Raw genomic sequence first — 11,664 nt, forward strand, 5'->3', positions numbered from 1 at the left:
TCCCATTGCTGCTGCCAGGCCCCTAATCTGCCATGGGCCCCTGTACCGCCTCCTCATGCTGCTGCCAGGTCCACAGTGTCTCATGGGTCCCTGTACGGCCTCCCATTGCTGCTGTCTCCATCGCCACACTCTGCCATGTGCCACTTTCAGGTCTCCTCACACTGCTGGTGGGTTCCATTTTGTCATAGGGTGCTGTATGGCCTCCCATTGCTGCTGCCAGGCCCCTAATCTGCCATGGGCCCCCGTACCGCCTCCTCATGCTGCTGCCAGGCCCATAATCTGTCATGGGCCCCTGTACCGCCTCCTCATGCTGCTGCCAGGTCCAGAGTGTGTCATGGGTCCCTGTACGGCCTCCCATTGCTGCTGTCTCCATCGCCACACTCTGCCATGTGCCACTTTCAGGTCTCCTCACACTGCTGGTGGGTTCCATTTTGTCATAGGGTGCTGTATGGCCTCCCATTGCTGCTGCCTCCACCGCCACACTGTGGCTCCACACTCTGGTTTTGGCCCCGTGACTGCCCAAATGAGTGAAGTGTGCGGTGATTCTAAGATGGACGGCACTCATCTGCATGTCATACTGACTGACAGTATTATTTCTCTTCCCCAGCAGACTCCAAGGGCATTTAAATTAAAGGTACAGTGTTCTGCACTAATATAAAGGCTCTCTGAAGCCTAGAAACACCCTTTTATAAGTTAAATTCGCAGCGAATATATTTGACTCGAATCAAAATTTTTCACGAATTCGCCGAATCAGTCAAATCGAATTTTTGAATAATTCGCTCATCTCTAGTAAGCAGCTTCTCAGAATTCATTACAGGAAAGAAAGTAGAATCAGGATCTGGGGGAATCAGGATCTGGGGGAATCAGGATCTGGGGAAATCAGGATCTGGGGAAATCAGGATCTGGGGAAATCAGGATCTGGGGAAATCAGGATCTGGGGAAATCCCTGCACACCAACACTTTAGTTGAATTATTTTGAATGCACTGTCAGAGTCAGAAAGTAGTTTCTCCTTCCTTGTGCTGATGAAGTTGACCTTGTATGGACATACTTGCTATTTTGACAGAATGTTTACAATGTAATGAACTCCCCCAACCAAGTGACTTCTTGGAATTTATTTTAGAAAAGAAAGGAATACCAGAGAGGTTATTGAGGTTTGGGGTCCAATGTACACAAATGCTGTATTATCTAAATGTACTTTGTCAAGCATTGCAGAAATATTTTTTTACTAGATAGCCAACCCAAGATGAAAGCTTTAGTTAATTGAAAGACATCCTCCTGTTGCTTTAGTTTTGCTCCTCCATTGCTTTTATATAGAACACGCATTCTAAAACAGGGATCTGCAGAACCATAGAGTTTGGCAGGGGGTTCCTTAATTTGTGGCTGATTGACCTCCCATCTAATGGTTCCTGCATAGTTCCAGGGCCAAAATCACTTGGCAGAGCCACAAGCAACCCACCAATGATCTTTTTAGCTACTGTATACTGTATGTATAGGCGGCATTCTGGTGACCACTGTCAGTGCTGCATTCTTCCCACTGACCCCCCAATGTAAGGGACATTCTTCCCACTGACCCCCAATGTAAGGAGCATACTTCCCACTGACCACCAATGTAAGGGACATTCTTCCCACTGACCACCAATGTAAGGGACATTCTTCCCACTGACCACCAATGTAAGGGACATTCTTCCCACTGACCCCCAATGTAAGGGACATTCTTCCCACTGACCCCCAATGTAAGGGACATTCTTCCCACTGACCACCAATGTAAGGGACATTCTTCCCACTGACCCCCAATGTAAGGGACATTCTTCCCACTGATCCCCAATGTAAGGGACATTCTTCCCACTGACCACCAATGTAAGGGACATTCTTCCCACTGACCTCCAATGTAAGGGACATTCTTCCCACTGACCCCCAATGTAAGGGACATTCTTCCCACTGACCCCCAATGTAAGGGACATTCTTCCCACTGACCTCCAATGTAAGGGACATTCTTCCCACTGACCCCCAATGTAAGGGACATTCTTCCCACTGATCACCAATGTAAGGGACATTCTTCCCACTGATCACCAATGTAAGGGACATTCTTCCCACTGATCACCAATGTAAGGGACATTCTTCCCCCTGATCACCAATGTAAGGGACATTCTTCCCACTGATCACCAATGTAAGGGACATTCTTCCCACTGATCACCAATGTAAGGGACATTCTTCCCACTGATCACCAATGTAAGGGACATTCTTCCCACTGACCCCCAATGTAAGGGACATTCTTCCCACTGACCCCCAATGTAAGGGACATTCTTCCCACTGATCACCAATGTAAGGGACATTCTTCCCACTGACCCCCAATATAAGGGACATTCTTCCCACTGACCCCCAATGTAAGGGACATTCTTCCCACTGACCAATGTAAGGGACATTCTTCCCACTGACCACCAATGTAAGGGACATTCTTCCCACTGACCTCCAATGTAAGGGACATTCTTCCCACTGACCCCCAATGTAAGGGACATTCTTCCCACTGACCGCCAATGTAAGGAGCATTCCTCCTACTGATCACCAATGTAAGGAACATTCTTCCCACTGACGACCAATGTAAGGGACATTCTTCCCACTGACCCCCAATGTAAGGGACATTCTTCCCACTGACCCCCAATGTAAGGGACATTCTTCCCACTGACCACCAATGTCAGGGACATTCTTCCCACTGACCCCCCCAATGTCAGGGACATTCTTCCCACTGACCCCCCCAATGTAAGGGACATTCTTCCCACTGACCACCAATGTAAGGGATATTCTTCCTGTAAGGTATTCCCCCTTTCCTGGAATCCTTATATTCTTATTTCTTATATTTTCTTTGTGCTGCGCAGCGTCTGGGTGTGGCACGGGCTCGATCGATCGGGCAATCAAAGTAACCAACACTCAAGTAGGATACAGGAAGATTGCAAAGTTTATTACGTACATTACAGTTTTTAAAGGTAAAAACCACAAACCCAAATTATCCAATAGTAAGACAAACCTAACTTATCCAATAGCAAAGCGTACCTTTTACTTTTACCCAGATACCAGACAAGGTGCACCTTTCACTAAACTGTTAAACCTCAGTCAGTACATTCTGCCTTCTTGGCTGTGTCCCCAGATCTCTTATCTGAGCATCTATCTCTGTTTTCTAAGATATTTTGCACACACCTGCAGTCTAGCGTTCTTCCTGTTACATTTGAAGTTGTACCTGTTATATACACATATTAAAATTTTCCATATAAGCTTGAAAATAATGCTGACATTTCTTATATCATTTACTTAAGATATCATAATTTCATCTACTTAAAACATCACTCTAACTCTTATCACAATGCAAGCATAATGAATACAACATGGTATACTTGAATCAATAGCCCTAACGCATATTTCCCCACAATCCCCTCTTTGATTATATTGAACCTTTGTTCAACATGATCACTCAGAATACCACACCTCCTCTCTGGATTGTCCAAACAAAGCAAGCCTGGAGCTGTCTGTTGGAGAGGTGGAGTCTGGGCTCTTGTGCTTAACTGCTAGCTTCATAGTCTTACCCACCCCCCATATAGCAAATTTTAAATAAATAAATAAAGATAAAAATAAATAAATAAAAATTGCAAAAAGAAATGCTAGTGTATAAAGTGCAATTATTATTTTATAAATCTTTGGAATACCCCGGTACCACTTCCGAATACTTTGGCACCTTCCAGTATTTGATTGGTTGTCAGAAGAAAGGGGGTCCTCTGTTATCTCGGAATCCCCTTTGTCCTGAGATTCATCTTCTCCGGGTTCTCTTGAGGTCTTTGGGATGTAAGCTGTCTATGTCTTATTGGATTCTTCCATTTTTTTATCAGTAAGTCTCATTTTGAACCGAAAATGTGCACTAAGTGGATGAGGTTCATTCAGTGTCTTAATAGATGGATCTTCTAGCATGCTGATCATATGTATGTTAACAGTCTCGGTTATGTATAACTCCTCCAATGTCTGTGGGTCAGTGGGATGCAATGGGGTGGGGTATCCATTCATCCAACGGGTAAAAAAGTGCTGTTGTGCGGGGGGTATCAGTTTTAAGAGTTCTGGGGTGGGATGTCGGGGGGCATAGAAACTGTGTTCTCTTGTTCTGGCGAACCTCTTGGGGAGTCCTTCATCTCCGGGTATTTCTTCAACCTCGATGCATGGATCCATTGTGGAGTCTGGTTAGTTAGAACTGCTGTTCTGGTGACTTTAAGGATTTCAAATGGGCCTTGAAAAATGGGTCCCGTCTTTTTCCTTGCAGCCAGTTGTTTGATCAGGACGTTGTCACCCGGCAGGAATGGATGAGTGGGATCTGTGGAAAGAGGAGGACAGGTGACAGACACCTTTTCTTGGTTTTCAGATAACACATTTACCAGATGTTTTACGTATTCCTCCTGTAAAGCAGAAAAGTTAGTTTCGTCACCTGGGGTTTGGCAGTCATTTGGTGGTCTTCCCATCAGTATTTCATATGGGGAAAGTCCAGTCTTTTTATTAGGGGTGGTCCTAATTTGGTAAAAAACTGCAGGGAGATATAACAGCCAGTTCTTTAAAGTTCCCCCTGTGGCTTTCTTCAGTCTGTCTTTTATTGTCCTGTTCATGCGTTCTTGAAATCTTGCATAAACAATGTCATGTTGTGTGTGGGTGTGGATGACGCGGCTGCTTCCTTTGCTGCTCTGTCTGCTAAATTGTTACCTCTGGCTAACGGATCATGTTATAATCATGTACTACCCCAAATGCATATCTGCTGTCAGTATAAATGTTCACTCTTTGGTCAGCAAAAAGTTGACAGGCGCGCGTTAGCGCGACTAACTCAGCTTGCTGGGCTGAATTGGCATGTAGCGGTTTGGCTTCAATGATTATGTCTGGTAGCATCACTACAGCATAACCCGTTTGGTAGGTATGATCATCTGGTCTGACACAGCTGCCATCAACAAAAACATCTATACTGCCCGATTGGGGTATGTCCTTTAGATCATCTCTGGGTGAAGTATTCTCTAACACCATTTCCTCATAGTCATGTAGAGGGGGTACAGTCACCATTTCTCCTCCCGTCTCACCCAAATTTAGCAGCATGTGTAGCAACCTGAGCACTGGAGCTGTCTCTGGACAAGTCTTAATCTGCAAGTTGACAGTGCTGAGTAAGATTACTTCATGTCCACTCAGTCTCTGTGCTGTCATGTGCTGTGTCGTCATATTGTGCACTAGCGCTGCTATTGAATGTGTGGTGTATAACACAGTCGGTGATCCCTGTGTCAGTGTACTTGCATCCTTTACAGCCATTGCACAAGCAGCCATCGCTTGAAGGCAATGAGGCCCAAAACCACACAAGGCAACTTCTTAGAAAGGTAAGCCACGGGTCTATTTTTCCCACCGTGTTCCTGTGTGAGTACGGCTGCAAATACGTCCGCTGACACTACACTGTAAAGCTGAAACTCCTTCTCATAGTCCGGTAGTGCTAAGGCTGGGGCATTAGTCAGTGATCTGATCAGTCTGCCAAAAGCTTCCTTCCTCTCCGGGGTCCACTCTATCTGTTGTAGGGCCTCTTGTTTTGTTGTATCCCTGAGGATCGAATCATAGTGGGAACAGTCAGGTATCCACTGCCTGCAATACACTATTGACCCAAGGAAGGACATCATTGCAGCCTTGGTTGTTGGTAGTGTGAGGGACATTAGGGCTTTTACCCTGGCTGGGGAGACAGACCATTCTCCTCCTGAAATCAGGCAACCCAGGTATTCCACCTGTTCCTGTACCCATTGTATCTTCTTTCTTGAGGCCAAATGGCCCTTTCCGGCTAGGTAATCTAGCAAGTGTCTTGAGTCTACCTCACAGTCTTCGCGGTGTTCATGGCTGACCATTAGGTAGTCTGCGTATTGGAGTAAGGTGGATCCCCTCTTTGGCTCCCAACTGTCTAAAGATGCTTTCAATACCATTGAGAAAGCAGCAGGACTATCCCCATAGCCTTGAGGAAGATGAGACCAGGTCAACTGACCACCGTCCCATTGAAAAGCAAACATGTTCTGGGCATTTACTTCAACCGAAATGCTAAAGAAAGCATTGGACAGATCTATTACAGTGTAGAATCGCGAGCTACTGGGAATAGCCCCAAAAATTGCCGTGATATCTGCTACCAATGGAGGTAGGGGAATAATTGTCTTGTTTACCTTCCTGAGATCCTGGACTAGCCTCCATGAACCATCTGCTTTCCTTACTGGATTAATAGGTGTGTTCCAGGGACTTATTGTCGGTCTGGGAACACCCATTGTCAGATAAATTTGTATGACTGGTCTTATACCCTCTATCTTTTCTTCAGACAGGGGATACTGTTTTTGAAAACAAGGGACCGCGCCTTGTTTTAAGTTTGGCTTGTAAGGGGTGCAATTTACAAAGCCTACTGCAGTTTTGTCCTCCACCCAAATTGGGTGGGAGATCAGGTCATTTGGTAGAAGCATGTGAAGTCCTATATGGTCCCTTCTCTTTGGATTAGTCAGTTCACACATCTTAGACTTAGCTGTCAGTCTTCCTTGATTGTCAAATGTTATGCTGATCATGAGTTCGGACATTAATTCTCTACCCATCAACGCAACTGGGCACATGGGCAGGACTGCAAAGGTCAATTTTACAATGAGTATGTCATCTGGGGTACGCACCTCCAGTGGAGGGGTCACCTTGTGTGTCACATCTGTTCCATTTATTCCCATAGAACACCCTTATGTTATGTTATGTTTGATTTTTGGTCTTTTTTTGTTTTCTGTTGTTTAACCATTACAAGTTTGTCTTCTGCTGCTATCTGTTCTACTGTTTCATCTGCCGAATCCTGCCCGTCGGGATGTTCTGTCTCCTTCTCTGGGTCATCATCCTCCTTAACCTCTTCCTCCACATCAGCTCTTTTCTCCTGTCCCTTCTTCTTGTAAGCTCCTCTTGCTGACTGTGACTGTACTGCTTCCTTTCTTTCCCTTGCTCTTTTCTCAGATTCCTCTTTCTTTCGTCTCCCTCCACCTTTGATACTCTTCCTCATCCTCCTTTCTCTGTCCGTCTTTCTCTACTGCTGTTCCGATAACCACTGCAGTTGTCAGTGAACCCAGATCCGGATAAATAGTCAACGGATCATTTGTTTTAGGCTTCTCATGGTCTGTCTCCTTCTCCGCTGAGTATAATACGTAGGGCGGGGGTGCAGTCGGAGTAGGTGGGGGTGGTAGGTCAGGTATGAGGACACTATTGTCATAGGCTGGAGGTACCGTCTTCTTCACATATATGTGGGAAGTCGGGGGAAATTTATTTCTATATTCCTTCAGTGCCTTTTCCCATTTTTTTTAAAACATTTTATCATATAATTTTCATCCCAGACACCGGAGGGGTAATTATGCTTTGGGTGTACCCCACAAATTTTCTTTACCTCCTCCCACTGTTGCTCTGAGCCAGGACCGCCGGGGCCAAACAACTTATTTCAAGTTGGCTTGCTCTTTTCCTCACCAATTCCCAAAATGGGTCTACATAATATTCCCCACAGGTGCCTGCTATATACATGTAAGGACATGGTTTAGTCTGCTCACCTTCAGACTCATCTTTGCCCAACTTATTTCCCATGTCTACTTATCAATTAGAAAACAATTCGATAGAAAATGAATACAATAGATCAGATTATCAATATACACATAGACAATGAAATCAACAAGTATCACAATTCATTTGCATTATTCAATAACACGGGGTCATTATATAGATCCTATATACAATATATGAGTAAAAATCATGAGGATGCAGACAATATGGACACCAGTAACGCGTTACTCTCGCAATACGCCTAATTCTTACTTTGAACATTTACAAATAATTATCCACAATACAACTTTCCTTTTATACAATTAGCACCGGCACACCCCAGACATTTCCCTAAAAACGGAACTTAGCTCCGTTTTAATTTTCCCTTCCTCTTTTATTTCTTTTACTATATTGAGCGAGAACAGAACCCCTCAATGTTACCTGTACAGTCTAAACTGTCACAGATCTGATAAACTTGCGGAGAACGAGTCTGACCCTACCCGCAGATAAAACAAAACCTCTGTGTTAGGAGCGAGAACAGAACCCCTCCTTCATAAAACACTAAACTACACTATTAGGAGTGAGAGCAGAACCCCTCCTTCATAAAACACTAAACTACACTATTAGGAGTGAGAGCAGAACCCCTCCTTCATAAAACACTAAACTACACTATTAGGAGCGAGAACAGAACCCCTCCTGCAGAAAACACTAAACTACTTTATTAGGAGCGAGAACAGAACCCCTCCTTCATAAAACACTAAACTACTTTCAGTTTCACTACACTAACTCGTGAGACGTCACCGTATCCAGAGAAAGCAATATCATAATATAACAAAGGTATATTGAAACAATATTACTCACCCGGATTATCGGGACCCCACTTCTGGTACCAGCTGTAAGGTATTCCCCCTTTCCTGGAATCCTTATATTCTTATTTCTTATATTTTCTTTGTGCTGCGCAGCGTCTGGGTGTGGCACGGGATCGATCGCGATCGGGCAATCAAAGTAACCAACACTCAAGTAGGATACAGGAAGATTGCAAAGTTTATTACGTACATTACAGCTTATAAAGGTAAAAACCACAAACCCAAATTATCCAATAGTGAAGTAAACCTAACTTATCCAATAGCAAAGCGTACCTTTTACTTTTACCCAGATACTAGACAAGGTTCACCTTTCACTAAACTGTTAAACCTCAGTCAGTACATTCTGCCTTTTTTGGCTGTGTCCCCAGATCTCTTATCTGAGCATTAGAGATGAGCGAAGTATTCAAAAATTCGATTCGACTGATTCGGCGAATTCGTGGAAAATATTCGATTCGAGTCGAATATATTCGCTGTGAATTTAACTTAAAAAAAGGTGTTTCTAGGCTTCAGAGAGACTTAATATTAGTGCAGAACACTGTACCTTTAATTTAAATGCCCTTGGAGTCTGCTGGGGAAGAGAAATAATACTGTCAGTCAGTACGACATGCAGATGAGTGCCGTCGATCTTAGAATCACCGCACATTTCACTCATTTGGCCAGTCACGAGGCCAAAACCAGTGTTTGGAGCCACAGTGTGGCGGTGGAGGCAGCAGCAATGGGAGGCCATACAGCAACCTATGACAAAATGGAAACCAGCAGGAGTGTGAGGAGACCTGAAAGTGGCACATGGCAGAGTGTGAGCAATGGGAGGCGGTACAGGGACCCAGGTCACACTGTGGGCCCAGCAGCAGCGTGACCAGGCGGTACGGGGGCCCATGGCAGATTTGGGGCCTGGCGGCACCTATGGGAGGCCTTTAATCTGCCAGCAACCTATGACAAAATGGAAAACCGCAGGAGTGTGAGGAGACCTCAAAGTGGCACATGGTAGAGTGGGAGCAATGGGAGGCGGTACAGGGACCCAGGTCACACTGTGGGCCCAGCAGCAGCGTGACCAGGCGGTACGGGGGCCCATTGGCGATTTGGGGCCTGGCGGCACCTATGGGAGGCCTTTAATCTGCCAGCAACCTATGACAAAATGGAAAACCGCAGGAGTGTGAGGAGACCTCAAAGTGGCACATGGTAGAGTGGGAGCAATGGGAGGCGGTACAGGGACCCAGGTCACACTGTGGGCTCAGCAGCAGCGTGACCAGGCGGTACGGGGGCCCATGGCAGATTTGGGGCCTGGCGGCACCTATGGGAGGCCTGTAACCTGCCAGCAACCTATGACAAAATGGAAAACCGCAGGAGTGTGAGGAGACCTCAAAGTGGCACATGGCAGAGTGGGAGCAATGGGAGGCGGTACAGGGACCCAGGTCACACTGTGGGCTCAGCAGCAGCGTGACCAGGCGGTACGGGGGCCCATTGGCGATTTGGGGCCTGGCGGCACCTATGGGAGGCCTTTAATCTGCCAGCAACCTATGACAAAATGGAAAACCGCAGGAGTGTGAGGAGACCTCAAAGTGGCACATGGCAGAGTGGGAGCAATGGGAGGCGGTACAGGGACCCAGGTCACACTGTGGGACCAGCAGCAGCGTGACCAGGCGGTACGGGGGCCCATGGCCGATTTGGGGCCTGGCGGCACCTATGGGAGGCCTGTAATCTGCCAGCAACCTATGACAAAATTGAAAAAAAAAGGTGTGAAAAAGGCCACTATTTTAGAACGGTAGCGAGGGTCCAACAAGGTGGACAGCCAAAAGTCATCCCTCTGTCTGATGGTTATTATTCAGCTGTCGCTACGCAAGCAACCGAGCATGCTATGGGCCATTTGTGCCAAGGAATGCGAGGGACTCCCTGCCTCCATCTCCACAGCATACTGCCACGGTGCGTCTGGGTCCTCTGTCTCCTCCTCCTCCTCCTCTACCAGATGCTCCTGCTCCTCCACTCCTGTCCGCTGAGTGGAAAAACCACCCATTTCACTCAATAATTCCTGAGCACCAATGTCCTCCTCTACCTCCTCCTCTTCTTCCTGTCCTCCCCCACAGGGGTCATGTGGCGTTGAGATCTGTGCGCCACGTCTACCGCACTCTGACCAGCCATTGTTAACAGCATTTGTTCCAGGACGTGCAACAGAGGAATGACCTCGTTCATCCCATAGTCCTGCCGACTCACGAATAGCGTGGCCTCCTCAAAGGGCCTGAGCAAGCGCAGGTGTCACGCATGAGCTGCCAATGGCTGACATCGAAGTTACACAGGGGAGTACCTTTATCCGCTTTTAACATCAGGAAATCTGTGATGGCCTTTCGCTGTTCGTAAAGGCGGTCTAACATATGTAGGGTTGAATTCCACCTTGTTGCAATGTCACAGCATGAGGAGTCGGTACAGGGGCCCATGGCAGATTAGGGGCCTGGCAGCAGCTATGGGAGGCCCGTAATCTGCCAGCACCCTATGACAAAAAATTGAACACACCAGCAGTGTGTGAGGAGACCTGAAAGTGGCACATGGCATGAGAGACTGTGGACCTGGCAGCAGCATGAGGAGGCGGTATAGGGGCCCATGGCAGATTAGGGGCCTGGCAGCAGCTATGGGAGGCCCGTAATCTGCCAGCACCCTATGTCAAAAAATTGAACACACCAGCAGTGTGAGGAGACCTGAAAGTGGCACATGGCATGAGAGACTGTGGACCTGGCAGCAGCATGAGGAGGCGGTATAGGGGCCCATGGCAGATTAGGGGCCTGGCAGCAGCTATGGGAGGCCCGTAATCTGCCAGCACCCTATGACAAAAAATTGAACACACCAGCAGTGTGTGAGGAGACCTGAAAGTGGCACATGTTTGTGGCATGATTCATGGCGGATTTAGTCAGTTGTGTCAGGAACTGGTGGTTTGAAATCCAGACTAATCCACGCCTGATTCATTTTCACAAACGTGAGTCTCTCCACACTTTGGGTGGACAGTCGTGTCCTCCACGGAGTTACAATACCTCCTGCCGCACTAAACACGCGCTCCGATGCCACGCTACTGGCCGGGCATGACAGCCTTTCAAGGGCAAATTCAGCTAGTTGGGGCCAAAGGTCAAGTTTCGTTGCCCAGTAGTCAAGGGGATTGTCTACCTCGGTTGGCAGGGTGCTGTCCAAGTAGGCCCAAGCCTGTTGTTTGAGCTCCTGCTCCAGGTCCACCTGATGCTG

The sequence above is a fragment of the Staurois parvus genome, unplaced genomic scaffold, assembly GCF_062004578.1.
Source record: "Staurois parvus isolate SC_StPar_1 unplaced genomic scaffold, SC_StPar_1.0 ptg001576l, whole genome shotgun sequence".
In the NCBI taxonomy this organism is placed as follows: Eukaryota; Metazoa; Chordata; class Amphibia; order Anura; family Ranidae; genus Staurois; species Staurois parvus.